The sequence below is a fragment of the Moschus berezovskii genome, chromosome 20 (genome assembly GCF_049115385.1).
Source record: "Moschus berezovskii isolate FMDL1 chromosome 20, NW_MosBer_1.0, whole genome shotgun sequence".
In the NCBI taxonomy this organism is placed as follows: domain Eukaryota; kingdom Metazoa; phylum Chordata; class Mammalia; order Artiodactyla; family Moschidae; genus Moschus; species Moschus berezovskii.
The window spans coordinates 3,459,536-3,473,630 of NC_142479.1; positions in this window are offsets into that span (position 1 = coordinate 3,459,536).

Sequence of the window (14,095 nt, forward strand, 5' to 3'; positions counted from 1 at the left end):
TCCCTGACTATGCCGTCCCCACTGGAGAGAAGCACACAATTTACGGACTCAACATTTGATGAGGCCCTATTCCCATTCCATGCTTCGAGAGTAATCCCGAAGCTCTTCTTGCAAAACGAAAGGAGACATGACTTCGCTGAAGCACCACAAGTGAATTCCTGAGGTCACCGGCGCAACTTGAGAGGGTCCCCAAGCTTCCTGCCACAACTTGAGAAAAACTACAAGATTCTACCTTAAGTGTGAGATGAGAAATTTTCCGCTGCAGAATCTCAAGAGACATCCCATATTTCCGCTTGAAACTCTTACGGGTACTTGTTACCCTTTATGTGACTCAAAAAGTTCCATGAAATGGCTGCCTGCACGGAGAGGAGAACACAAATTACAGACTGATTCCTCGATGAGGCCCTATTCTCTCGATGATTCCAGTTAATCCAGAAACTCTCTTGCAACACGGAAGGAGACCTGACTTCCCTGAAGCAACATGAGCGAGTTCCTGTGGTCCCCGACGTAGCTCGAGAGAGACCATATGCTTAGTGCCGCAACTCGAGAAAAATCAAAAGATTCCACATCAATGCGAGATGAGGAATATTTCTGCTTCAGAGTCTCAAGGGAAACCCTACATTCCCGGTTTAAATTTGAACGGATAGTTGACACCCTTTCTGCGACACAAAAAGCTCCCTGATTAAGCCGTCCCCACAGGAGAGGAGCACACAATTAACGGACTCATCTCTAGATGAGGCCCAATTCCCATTCCACGCCTCGACAGGAATCTCTAAATTGCCCTTCCAACACGAAAGGAGACCTGACTTTACAGGGTCCATGGGAAGCGAGTTCCTGAGGTCCCCGTCCCAATTAGAGAGGGACTCCAAGGTTCCTGCCACAACTCAAGAAAAACCACAACATTCTGCCCTCAAGGCATGATGAGGGACTTTTCTGCTGCAGAGTCTCAAGAGATATCCCACATTTCCGCTTGAAACTCGTACGGGTACTTGACAATCTTTATGCGACCCAAAACGTTCCCTGACAGAGCTGTCCCCAGTACTGAGGAGCACACAATTTCCGGACTCAAACTTAGGTCATGCCCTGTTCCCATTCCACTCCTCGACAGTAATCCCGAAGCTGTCCTTACAACACGAAAGGAGAACTGATGTCCCTGAAGACCACGAGTGAGTTCCTGAGGTCCCCGTCGCAACTCGAGAGGGACCACAAGCTTTCCGCCACAACTCGAGAAAAACCAAAAGATTCAACCCTCAAGGCGAGATGAGGATCTTTTCCAATGCACATTCCACATTCCCGCTTGAAACTCGAAAGGGTACTTGACACCTTTTATGCGACTCAAAACTTCCCCAACATAACCGGCCCCACTGAGGAAGAGCACACAATTTACCTACACAACGCTAGATTCGGCCCTACTCCTCTGCTGCACCATGGGAAGAATACCGTGGTTCCGTTCCAATGCGAAAGGAGACCCTACTTCCCAGGGACAACACCAGCAATATCCTGAGATCCCCGTCATAACTCGAGAGAGACTACAGACTCCCCACTGCAACTGGAAAAAAACCAAAAGATTCGGCCATCAATGCGAGATGAGGAAATTTTCTGCTACAATGTCTCAAGAGAAATTCCACATTCCCACTTGAAACTTGTAGGAGGACTTGACACCATTTATGCGACTCAAAACTTCCATGATATAACCGGCCCCACTCAGGAAGAGCACACAATTTACCTACACAAAGCTAGATTCGGCGCTATTCCTCTGCTGCGCTACGGGAAGAATACTGTGGTTCCCCTTCCAACACGAATGGAGACCAGACTTCCCTGGGACAACACGAGAGAGTTCCTGAGGTCCCCGTAGCAACTCCAGAGGAAACCGGAGCTTCCCGCCGTAACTCGAAATAAACCACAGGATTCCCCATCAATGAGAGATAAGGAAGTGTTCTGCTTAAGAGTCTCAAGAGAAATCCCACAATGCCGCTTGAAACTCGTAGGGGTACCTGACACCCTTTATGCGACTCAAAAAGTTCCCAGACATAGCTGTCCCCACTGGAAAGGAGAACACAATATACAGACTCATTTTTAGATGAGGCCCTATTACCATTCCACGCTTGGAGAGTAATCCCGAAGGTCTAGATGAAGCCCAATTCCCATCCCCACCTCCAGAAGAATCCTGAAATTCCTCTTCCAGCACGAAAGGAGACCTGGCTTTCCTGGGGAAACACAAGCGAGTTCCTCTGTTCTCCATCACAATTCGAGAGGGATCCGAAGCTTCCCTCCACAACTCGAGGAAAACCAGAAAATTCTGCCCTCAAAGCCTGATGAGGAACATTTCCGTTGCAGATTCTCAAAAGAAATCCCACATTCCAGCTTCCAACATGACAGGAAACTTTACATCCTTTATGCGTCTCAAAAATTACACCGACATACCCTGCCCCAGTTGAGAGGAACACTGAGTTTCTTGCCACAACTGACAAAGTGCTCCGTTATAAAGTCTTGTTTTCCAGATGACAGTCGATTCACCTGCTTTGTCTGGAATGGAATCCGGACGTTTCCATTGCACCCTAGGAGGAGGCCAGGACCACCTTGAACCTAGGGAGGATCCACAGGGTTTCAAAACACAATTGGAAAAGGAACCGATGTCCCCACCCACTAGAGATATTGTAGGATTCCACGGCACAGATACAAATGTATCCTCGACTATCAACTCGCAAGAAGAATGGAGACCTGACTCCCCGAAAAATCTCGATACAGTCTCCAGTTACAAAATCAACTCGACTGTGGTCTAACACCCCTTTTACAAATCGAGAAGAAAGTGGAGTTCCATGCCTGAACACAAGAAGAGCCCCAGGTGAATGTTGAGAGCAACTCCAAGATTCATATCCCCACTGGAGAGGAACACACAGTTGACAAAGTCAACACTAGATATGGCCCTATTTATCTGCTGCGTTTGGAGAGGAATCCCGAGGTTCCCCTTCCAACATTATAGGAGACCTTCCTTCACTGGGACAACAAGAGTGATTTCCTGAGGTTCCCGTGATAACTCGAGAAGAACCCCAAGCTTCCTGCCGCAACTCGAGAAAAGCCACAAGACTCCCCCATCAATGTGAGATGAGGAAATTTTCTGCTGCAGAGTCTCAGGAGAAATCCCACATTCCCGCTTGAAACTTGAATGGGTACTTGACACCGTTTAGGTGACTCAAAAAGTTCCCTGACATAGCAGTCTCCAGTGCTGTGGAGCACAAAATTTACGGACTCAATGTTATATGAGGCCCTATTCCCATTCCACGCTTCGAGAGTAATCCCGAAGCTCGTCTTGCAAAAAGAAAAGAGACCTGACTTCGCTGAAGCAACAAAAGCAAATTCCTGAGGTCCCCGGGCAAGTAGAGACGGACCCCAAGCTTCCCGGCACAACTCGAGAAAAACCACAAGATTCTACCCTCAGTGTGAGATGAGAAAATTTTCCGCTGCAGAGTCTCAAGAGAAATCCCACATTTCCGCATGAAACACTTACAGGTACTTGACACCTTTTATGTGACTCAAAATGTTCCATGATAAAGCTTCCCGCATGGAGAGGAGAACATAATTTACAGACTCATTCTTAGATGAAGCCCTATTCTCATTCCACGCCTCCAGAGTAATCCAGAAGCTCTCTTGCAACACAAAAGAAGACCTGACCTCCCTGAATCAACACGAGCGAGTTCCTGAGGTCCCCGACGTAACTCGAGAGAGACCACATGCTTCCCGCTGCAAAGCGAGAAAAATCAAAAGATTCCCCATCAATGCGAGATGAGGAATATTTCTGCTGCAGAGTCTCAAGAAAAACCCCACATTCCCAGTTTAAACTCGAATGGATAGTTGACACCCTTTCTGCGACACAAAATGCTCCCTGATTAAGCCGTCCCCACAGGAGAGGAGCACACAATTAACGGACTCATCTCTAGATGAGGCCCAATTCCCATTCCATGCCTCGACAGGAATCTCTAAGTTGCCCTTCCAACACGAAAGGAGACCTGACTTTACAGGGTCCATGGGAAGCGAGTTCCTGAGGTCCCCGTCCCAATTAGAGAGGGACTCCAAGGTTCCTGCCACAACTCAAGAAAAACCACAACATTCTGCCCTCAAGGCATGATGAGGGACTTTTCTGCTGCAGAGTCTCAAGAGATATCCCACATTTCCGCTTGAAACTCGTACGGGTACTTGACACTCTTTATGCGACCCAAAACTTTCCCTGACATAGCTGTCCCCAGTACTGAGGAGCACACAATTTCCGGACTCAAACTTAGGTCATGCCCTGTTCCCATTCCACTCCTCGACAGTAATCCTGAAACTGTCCCTGCAACACGAAAGGAGAACTGATGTCCCTGAAGACCACAAGTGAGTTCCTGAGGTCCCTGTCGAAACTCGAGTGGGACCACAGTCTTCCCGCCACAACTCGAGAGAAACCAAAAGATTCAGCCCTCAAGGCGAGATGAGAAATTTTCCAATGCAGAGTCTCATTAAAATTCCACATTCCAGCTTGAAACTCGAAAGGGTACTTGACACCCTTTATGCGACTCAAAACTTCCCCAACATAAGCGGCCCCACTGAGGAAAAGCACACAATTTACCTACACAACGCTTGATTCGGCCCTATTCCTCTGGTGCTCCACGGGAAGAATACTGCGGTTTCCGTTCCAAAACGAAATCAGGCAAGACTTCCCTGGGACAACACCGGCAGTATTCTGAGATCCCCGTCACAACTCAAGAGAAACTACAAGCTACCAGCCTCAGCTGGACAAAAACCAAAAAATTCGCCCATCAATGCTAGATGAGGAAATTTTCTGATGTAGAATCTCAAGAGAAATCCCACATTCCTGCTTGAAACTCGTTGGGGTACTTGACACCCTTTATGCAACACAAAAATTCCCTGACATAGCAGTCCCCACAGGAGAGGAGAACACAATATAAAGACTCCTTCTTAGATGAGGCCCTATTCCCATTCCACACCTCGAGGGTAATCCCGAAGCTTTCCTTGCAACACGAAAGGAGACCTGACTTCAAAGAAGCAAAACGAGCGAGTTCCTGAGGTCCCTGTCATAACTCTAGAGAGACTACAAGCTACCCACTGCTATGAGTTCCCCCTCAAAGCGAGGTAGGTCAAGGTAAAACCGACTATGATATCACAACAGGAGAGGATACCTGACACCCATGATGAGGCTATAGAAAAAGCCCTAATGAACGGCCTGATCACGACACGAGGACAGATTCCTCTTTTACAACTCGAAAGGAAAGCAGAATTCCATGCCTCAAATCGAAACGAAAACTAACCCCCCAGTAAAACCGTCGTAGCAACTCCGAGATCCCTGTTGCCACTGGAGAGGAACACACAGTTGACCGACTCAACGCTAGATGCGGCCCTATTCCTCTGATGTGCCTAGAGAGGAATGCCGAGGTTTCCCTTCCAACATGATAGGAGACCTGACTTCCATGGGACAACACGAGAGAGTTCCTGACGTCTCCGTCACAACTCGAGAAGAACCCCAAGCTTCCAGCCGCAACTCGAGAAAAACCACAAGATTATCCCTTAAATGCCAGATGAGGAAATTTTTCATTGCAGAGTCTCAAGAGAAATCCCACATTCCCGCTTGAAATTCGAATGGGTACTTGAAACCTTTTATGCGACTCAAAAACTGCCCGACATAGCTGTCCCCACTGGAGAGGAGCACACATTTTTCCGACTCAACAGAAGAGGAGGCCCTATTCCCACTCCACGTCTCAAGAGTAATCCCGAAGTACCCCTTCCAAGATGAGAGGAGACCTGAATTCCCTGAAGCAACACGAGCGATTTCCTAGGTTCCCTTCTCAACTGGAGAGAGATACCAAGCTTCCATCCGCAACTCTAGAGAAACAACAAGATTTTGCCCTAAAGGCGAGATAAGGAGCATTTCCATTGCAGATTCTCAAGGGCAGTCCCACGTTCCCATTGGTAACTCCAGAAGGTTCTTAACATCCTTTATGTGACTGAAAAATTACACCGACCTACCCCATCCCAATCAAGAAGAACACCGAGTTTCCTGCCACAACTGACCAAATGCCCTGTTTCCAGTTCTCTTTTCCAGATGATAGTCGATCCCACTGCTATGTCTGGAATGGAATCCGGACATTCCCGTGGCACAGGACAAGGAGGCCAGTACCACCTTGAAACTCGGGAATATCCACAGGGTTTCAAAACACAATTGGAAAAGGTACCGGTGTCCCCACCCACTCGAGATATTGTCTGATTCCACTGAACAGATTCAAATGTATCCTCGAGGATCAACTCACAAGATGAATGGAGACCTGACTCCCCGAGCATTCTCAATACAATCTCCAGGTACAAATTCAACTCGACTGTGGCCTAACACCCCTTTTACAAATCGAGAAGGAAGCGGAGTTCCAAGTCTGAAAACGAGAGGAGGCCTGACTCCCCAGGTGAAATTTGAGAGCAATCCTAAGAACTCTGTTGCTACTGGAGAGGAATGCTGAGTTAAACCGACGCGAATCTAGATGCAGACCTCTTTCTTTGCAGCAATGCCAAGGAATCCTAAGTTTCCTCTTGCAAATGGAAAGGAGTTCGGACTTCCCAGAGACAACACGGGAGGCTCCCTGATATTCCCGTCGTTACTCGAGTGGATCACCAAACTTCCCATAGCAACTCGAGCAAAACCTCGAGATTCCTCTTTCAAAGCAAGACGAGGTAATCTTTTTTTCCTGAAACACATAGACAGAAGTCCCGAGTTCCTTTTCCAAATTCGATATGAGGCTTGACTTCCTTGATGCAACTTAAGGGTTGCCCAGAGATACCCATCCCGATGAGAGAAGAAAACTGAATTTCCCCACCACAATTTAAGAGAAGGCCTGTGATCACACCTCAGCTGAAGATAATGGGACATTCCACTTTCAAGTGAAGAGGAATCCCAACTTCCACTCACACAACTTGATGAGTCCTGTCACATCTACTGACACTCCAGGGCAACCCAATAGATACTGCAGCAAGGTCAAAGGACTCCGAGTTCACACTCAAGTAGAGATGAGTCATGTTGTGTTTGCAACAGCTCCAGTGGAACACGGAGTATCAACTCCTAACATGATCGGAGGCATTAATCCCCCGCTGAGCCTCTCGAAAAAGCCCAAATTTCCCGCTCAAACAGAGAGCCGGCCTGATAATCCTTTTACAACTTGGGGGGAAATCTTAGTTCCCTCCTCAACGAAGACTAGGCCTGACTCCCCAGGGGAACTTTCATAGCAACCCCAAGAACCCTGTGGCCACTGGAGAGGAAAACTGAGTTTACCCTCTCAAGTCTAAATGTGGCCCTCATGCCCTGCAACGACTCGAAAGGAATCACGAAGTTCCACTTACAACACGACAGGAGACCTGACTTCCATGAGGCAAAACTAGCGAGTCACAGTGGTTCCCGTCGTAACTCGAGAAGACCTCCAAGCTTCAAGCCGCAATTCGAGAAAAAACATGAAATTCTGCACTCTACGTACAGGTCGCCCCTATATGCTAATTAAACATTCTGGATGTTCCCGACGAACAATAGCCAATCAGACTGTCTCTGTTTCCAGTGAAAAGGGACTCGGGTGCAGCCTCCCTTTCAGCACCGATCCCCAGGTCGGGTTGACAGGGTTCTGATCTTCCATCTGTGAGCCGCAGGCAACAGGTATCCTCGTTTGGCCTTGGCTGTGTGAGCAGCTGAAGGAAGTTTAGTCTCGGCAGGCGCCCAGCAGGCCTGTGCTTCGGACCGCCAGAGGTGAGCATCTCAGCAGACAGAAACAACCGTGCCAGAAGTGGAGTGGGATCCACCCTGAGGGTGGGCACTGATTGCCAAGAGATGCTCCTGTGGGACTTTGATGGGTCCTGCACACTCTTCTCCCAGAGAGCGAGAGAGATGTCTATGGGCTCCGCTAGGCCCTTGGCTCCCTCTTGTGGTCCCGAAGGCTGGTTGTCACCATCTGGAGCACCTAGCTCTGAGATGATGACGACTGCCACCTGCAATGTGTTTCCCTTTGCTCGCGTGTCCATGCAAACTGTCAGGGCATCTCTGACCTACATGAGACATGTGCATTTCCTCTCATTGGACCTGCATATGTTTCTTCTCTTTCCTTCCCGATAACTGATTTTCTCGAGGATATGGGGGCCAGAAGGATGGTGGGTCTTTCTCTGGCTTTGTGCTCTGAGGAACACTTCTCCCTTTGTTGGTGTGGGTTTATCTTTCCATTTCTCCTGCCTGGTTTATTGTTGTGAGTTTGTTTGTTCCGGCAGAAGAACTCAGCATTTCTCTTGTGCCTGAGGAGTCCCAATTACCACAGCACTGCCTACCTGGAGATTTTGAGCACATTTGCCAAGAGGCTTCGTTTGGCAGGTGACATCTTCAAAGGACCTACACTGTCCTTTCAGATACCCAAAGGCTACTTCAAATGACATAGAAATGAGAATTCTAAAGTTTGGTCTTCCAATAGGTGGGGAGTCAGAAACTCCCCTGGAGAAGGGAAAAGCTACCCACTCCAGGATTCTGCTCTAGAGAATTCCACCGACTGTAGAATTCATGGGAATGCCAAGATTCTAACAATACTGAGAGACTGCAACTTTCAACTTCAGTCAGAGGAAAATCCAGTTTCCTTTCATTTCAGTGATTGGCATTGATTGTGGCCTCAAAAGGATGGGAAGAAATGCAGAGAAAAGTAGACTCAATGTTGTCAGGAGGGGGAGAGAGGAACAGGGAGTGCTTGCCATGAATCTAGGCTTTGCTGGGAAGTGGGGGGAATAGAATGAGGGTGTCTGAATGTAGACAGTGGTGATGCTTACAGAGCATTGTGAAGGCCTCCATATTCCCAGATGGCTTCAAGGGAGGAAAATGTATTGATGCACACTTATGAGCAAAATATACCTAAAGCCACAAAAAACGTAAAAGATGAGAAGAAAGATGCCTAGGAGCCTGATGAAAATCAGCTCAGGGGAAGGGAATTCAATCTCCCCTGGGTGGGGAGAGAGTGTATGGCATCCACGGGGAACACACAGGGATGGAGGCTGCAGAGCCAACTGCACCCTTGGACCAGGTATTTGCCAAAAGGGCTCTGAGTCTATGTCCAGAACTGGGGCCTGTTCTCCCTGCAGGGGAGGGACAGAAATGGTGTGCGTCTGAGTACTTGGCAGGAGCCAGGGCAGGCTGCCCCTGCCCAGGTGGTCACTCAGGCCCTGACTAGGGTTCTGCCGCCAAAGCCCAAGCAGGTGCAAGTGCACGTGGAGGTGGAGTTTCTGGAAGGTGGGGTAGGACATCAGGGCCTGGAGCTGGGGGTCCTGCATCACAGAGATCCAATGTACTGAGGGTGCTGGCCAGTACCCGGCTTGCCCCGTGTCTTTGGGTGGGGAAGTCTCAGGTCTCGATCTCCCCTCATTGGATCCCTGCGTCCTGCCCCTGGAGCTCCCACCTCTGTAGGTACAGGTGTTGTTTGTGGAGGCTGGATGAGTTTGACGGCCAGAGCTACAGCTTGGGGAAAAGAAGAGTTTGCCACAGGCCAGCCTTGCCATGTGCCTAAGTGGGCATGAAAGCTTCCTAGAGATGCACTAAGAAGGCCCAGCATTGGTGTCTTCTCTGCAGTCTCCAAGATGGGTGGTTTGAGTCCAGCCTTTGGTCCAGGCCCAGCCTCAGATCTTGAGGATTCATCCCTGTGTGGCTCAGCACCGCCTCCCCACACTCACATGCAGCATCCCCAGCCGCCTCACCTCTGTGCTCTGCTGTGTTGGGTTCCAGGTCCTCCTGCTGCCTCCGAGGCAGGGCTTCTCAGGGCTCTGGTTTAGAGCTGGCTGTGCTGAGCTCAGTGGCAGGCTGAGACTGGGTACCCGGGTGTGTGCTCGGTGGTGTCTGAGCAGCAGGCCTTGCCCGCTTCCTCTTCATCGCCAGTTCGCCTGAGCCCTCCGTGGTCACGCTCACCTGGAGTCTGCACTGGGCCTCCAGGGCAGGGGATGGTGCTCTGAAACCTCCCTCTTGGAGGTTGATGGGGTGTGCACCTCAGGGGCCACATCGGGTAGGACACTATGCAATGAGAGTGACCACCAGCCAGCCCTGCTTCAATATTTCTGAGCTGAGCCTGGACAAGATGTCTAAATTTTCTGCCCGTCTGCATTTCTGCTCCCAAGAAGAACAGATACGGGTGTCTGCTCAGTACCCACCGGGTAGGATGGAGAACCCCCATGAGGGTGTGAGGTCAGCCTGGGCACACAGCTCAGCCCGGACGCTACCCATGCCACCCAGCATGCTCTCCCCTGGGGTGTGGACACAAGCGACCCACGGGCTCCTGACCCATATGTGGCTGGGCTTGCCTGAGGCAGACACACCCCAAGAAACCCCCATCCACACACAAGGAAAGGCCTCAGGCTTCCCCATATGGGACGGGAGAGGTGGCCTGACCTGGCCTGGGTCTCCCCTGTTACCTTTCGGTTCCTTCGGGCAAAGGATCAGAGGCCTCTCTGGGGGCCCTGAGCCAGCGTTGACCGCGTTCCCACACACTCTGCCTGTGAGCTTGCCTGAGGCCCTGGCCTCTGGGCAGGGGCAAACAGCAGAACGTCTTGAAAGCAAGCGATCTGGCTGGGGACTACTCTCTGCTGGGGAGGCCTGGAAACCCGAGTTTCGGGTTCTGTTGGGTTGTGTCTCCAGGAAGTGATATCATTTCCTGCTTTCGTGGCCAAGGTCCATTCCACAAAGTTCCCCAAAGGAACCTCTGTGTTTCTGGTTGTTCCCCCATGCCCTCAGGACACGTGTAGGCAAATTGACACCCACACAGCTCAACCCACAGACTTAATAGACCAGGGTGCAGCCAGGGCCTGAGCTCTGAGGACACAGCCGCTTTCAGCCAAGTCTCCTTCTTCTCAGAAGTGATGTGGCCCTGGGCAAGCCATGTGCCCCGCAGGGTTTCCACAGTCTCTCCATCTGCAGAGTGGGGATCACTTTCCCATTTCCTGCCTAGGTCTGTCAACCTACGAACAGCTTCAGTGCCTGTTCAAATTTTGGGCCGCTCTCACATGGAGCTAGGACACTGAGACTTCCCAATGGACGGATTCCACACAGGGCTAACCTAGCACAGAATGGGGCAGAATCAGGCCTAGATGGGCTCTGGGACCTTCGAAGATGAAGTCCACTTCCTGCCTATTTCTTGACCCCTGCATTGGGAGGACCGGAAGGTAATATTCAGACATCGCTGCCTCTGACATCAACATTCCTCGTCCTACTCAAATGTCGAACTCTGCCTCGAGGGGTGGTGGAGCCTGCCCCAACAGTGGCTCCCCGCATACTTGTTTTTGAGTCTCATCATCTTGGGTCATTTTCCCCCTTTCAGGGGGAATTGGCACTGTCACTTTTCCCAAACTCAAGTGAGATTCATGCAAATACTGTGAAATCGATTCATTTACTCTCTCCATTGTTCAGTCTCTCTCCCTCGTTCCCTCTCTTTCTTGACCTTTCCAAATTCATTCTGTCTCTTCCTCTCTGTGTTTCTCCTCTGGATGCTTGCATGCCTGAGAAATGCATGTACACATGTATATTGTTGACCTTCATTTCAGTTCAGTTCAGTTCAGTTCAGTCGCTTAGTCGTGTCCGACTCTTAGCAACCCCATGAACTATAGCACGCCAGGCCTCCCTGTCCATCAGCAACTCATGGAGTTCACTCAAACTCATGTCCATCAAGTCGGTAATGCCATCCAGCCACCTCATTCTCTGTCGTCCCCGTCTCCTCCTACCCCCAGTCGCTCCCAGCATCAGAGTCTTTTCCAGTGAGTCAACTCGTCACATGAGGTGGCCAAAGTGTTGGAGTTTCGGCTTTAGCATAAGTCCTTCCAATGAACACCCAGGATTGATCTCCTCTAGAATGGACTGGTTGGATCTCCCTGCAGTCCAAGGGACTCTCAAGAGACTTCTCCAGCACCACAGTTCAAAAACATCAAGTCTTCGGCGATCAGATTTCTTCACAGTCCAACTCTCACATCCATACATGACCACCGGAAAAACCATAGCCTTGACTAGACGGACCTTGGTTGGCAAAGTAATGTCTCTGCTTTTTAATATGCTATCTAGGCTGGTCATAACTTTCCTTCCAAGGAGTAAGCATCTTTAATTTCATGGCTGCAATCAGCTTCTGCAGTGATTTTGGAGCCCCCAAAAATAAAGTCTGACACTGTTTCGACTATTTCTCCATCTATTTCCCAAGAAATGATGGGACCGAATGCCATGATCTTCGTTTTATGAATGTTAAGCTTCAAGACAACATTTTCACTCTCCTCTTTCACTTTCATCAATAGGCCTTTGAGTTCCTCTTCACTTTCTGCCATAAGGGTGGCGTTATCTGCATATCTGAGGTTATTGATATTTCTCCCAGCAATCTTGATTCCAGCTTGTGCTTCTTCCAGCCCAGCGTTCCTCATGATGTACTCTGCATAGAAGTTAAATAAGCAGGGTGACAATATACAACATTGACATACTCCTTTTCCTATTTGGAACCAGTCTGTTGTTCCATGTCCAGTTCTAACTGTTGCTTCGTGACCTGCATACAGGTTTCTCCAGAGGCGGGTCAGGTGGTCTGGGATTCCCATCTCTTTCGGAATGTTCCACAGTTTATTGTGATCCACACAGTCAAAGGCCTTCGCATAGTCAATGAAGCAGAAATAGATGTTTTCCTGGAACTCTCTTGCTTTCTCCATAATCCAGCGGATGTTGGCAATTTGATCTCTGGTGCCTCTGCCTTTTCTAAAACCTGCTTGAACATCTGGAAGTTCTTGATTCACATATTGCTGAAGCCTAGCTTCGAGAATTTTGAGCATGACTTTACTAGTGTGTGAGATGAGTGCAATTGTGCTGTAGTTTGAGCATTCTCTGGCATTGCCTTTCTTTGTGATTGGAATGAAGACTGATCTTTTCCAGTCCTGTGGCCATTGCTGAGTTTTCCAAATTTGCTGGCATATTGAGTGCAGCACTTTCACAGCATCATCTTTTAGGATTTGAAATAGCTCAATTGGAATTCCATCACCTCCACTAGCTTTGTTTGTAGTGATGCTCTCTAAGGCCCACTTGACTTCACATTCCAAGATGTCTGGTTCCAGGTGAGTGATCACGCCATTGTGATTATCTTGGTCTTGAAGATTTTTTTGTACAGTACTTCTGTGTATTTTTGCCACCTCTTTTTAATATCTTCTGCTTCTGTTAGGTCCATAACATTTCTGTCCTTTATTGAGCCCATCTTTGCATGAAATGTTCCCTTGATATCTCTAATTTTCTTGAAAAGATCTCTTGTTTTTCCTATTCTGTTGTTTTCCTCTATTTCTTTGCATTGATCGCTGGGGAATTGTTGACCTAGGGCGAGGCTTTAGGGTTTCATTTCAAGTGAGGTAAACTTTCGGGTGGGAGTTCGTGTTAGGGGAAAGGATATATCTGGGGTTTGTTCTGGGAGACTTAGTGGTGTGAGTTCTCAGTCTCTTTTATGAAGAAACCCCTTCTCCGATATTCTGCTTGCAAATATTCTTTTGTGTTCAGATTGTTACCATTTTGATAAGTGAATGCTTAGCTTTTAGGTTGCAAAGCTGTTCAGTGGATGGAAGCAAGTTGGTGTCTTTTGGTTTCCTGTTTCCTTGACTTGAAGAGACCCAATTTTCTTCCCCCTCCCACACACGTGTTGAGAAGTCCCTGACATTAAGGAGCCAATGGCCCTTGTTTCTTTCCAGGAGTTTCTTCACTTCAGGTTTGTATTGACGTGTTTTCCTAAATCTGAAATATTATGAGAACAATAGCTAATGTGATTGTTCAAATGGAACCATCTCCAATTCCCACGGCCTTTTGTTGCAGAGGCTCTAGTTCCCATTCGTATCGCCTCCCCTCCTTTGGCATTGAGGAATTGACCGTTGATGCTTGGGTTTATTTCTGTACCCTCAATTCCATTCCATGTATCTGGTTCTGCGTGTTTGATTTCTTCCCAGTACCATGATGTCCTAATGACCCTAGTGTGATACTCTAATTGGCTATCAGGCAGCCTGCTATGTACATTTCAGGGCTTTGTGGCAGATTGCATTGACTATTCTGACTCCTTTGTTTTTC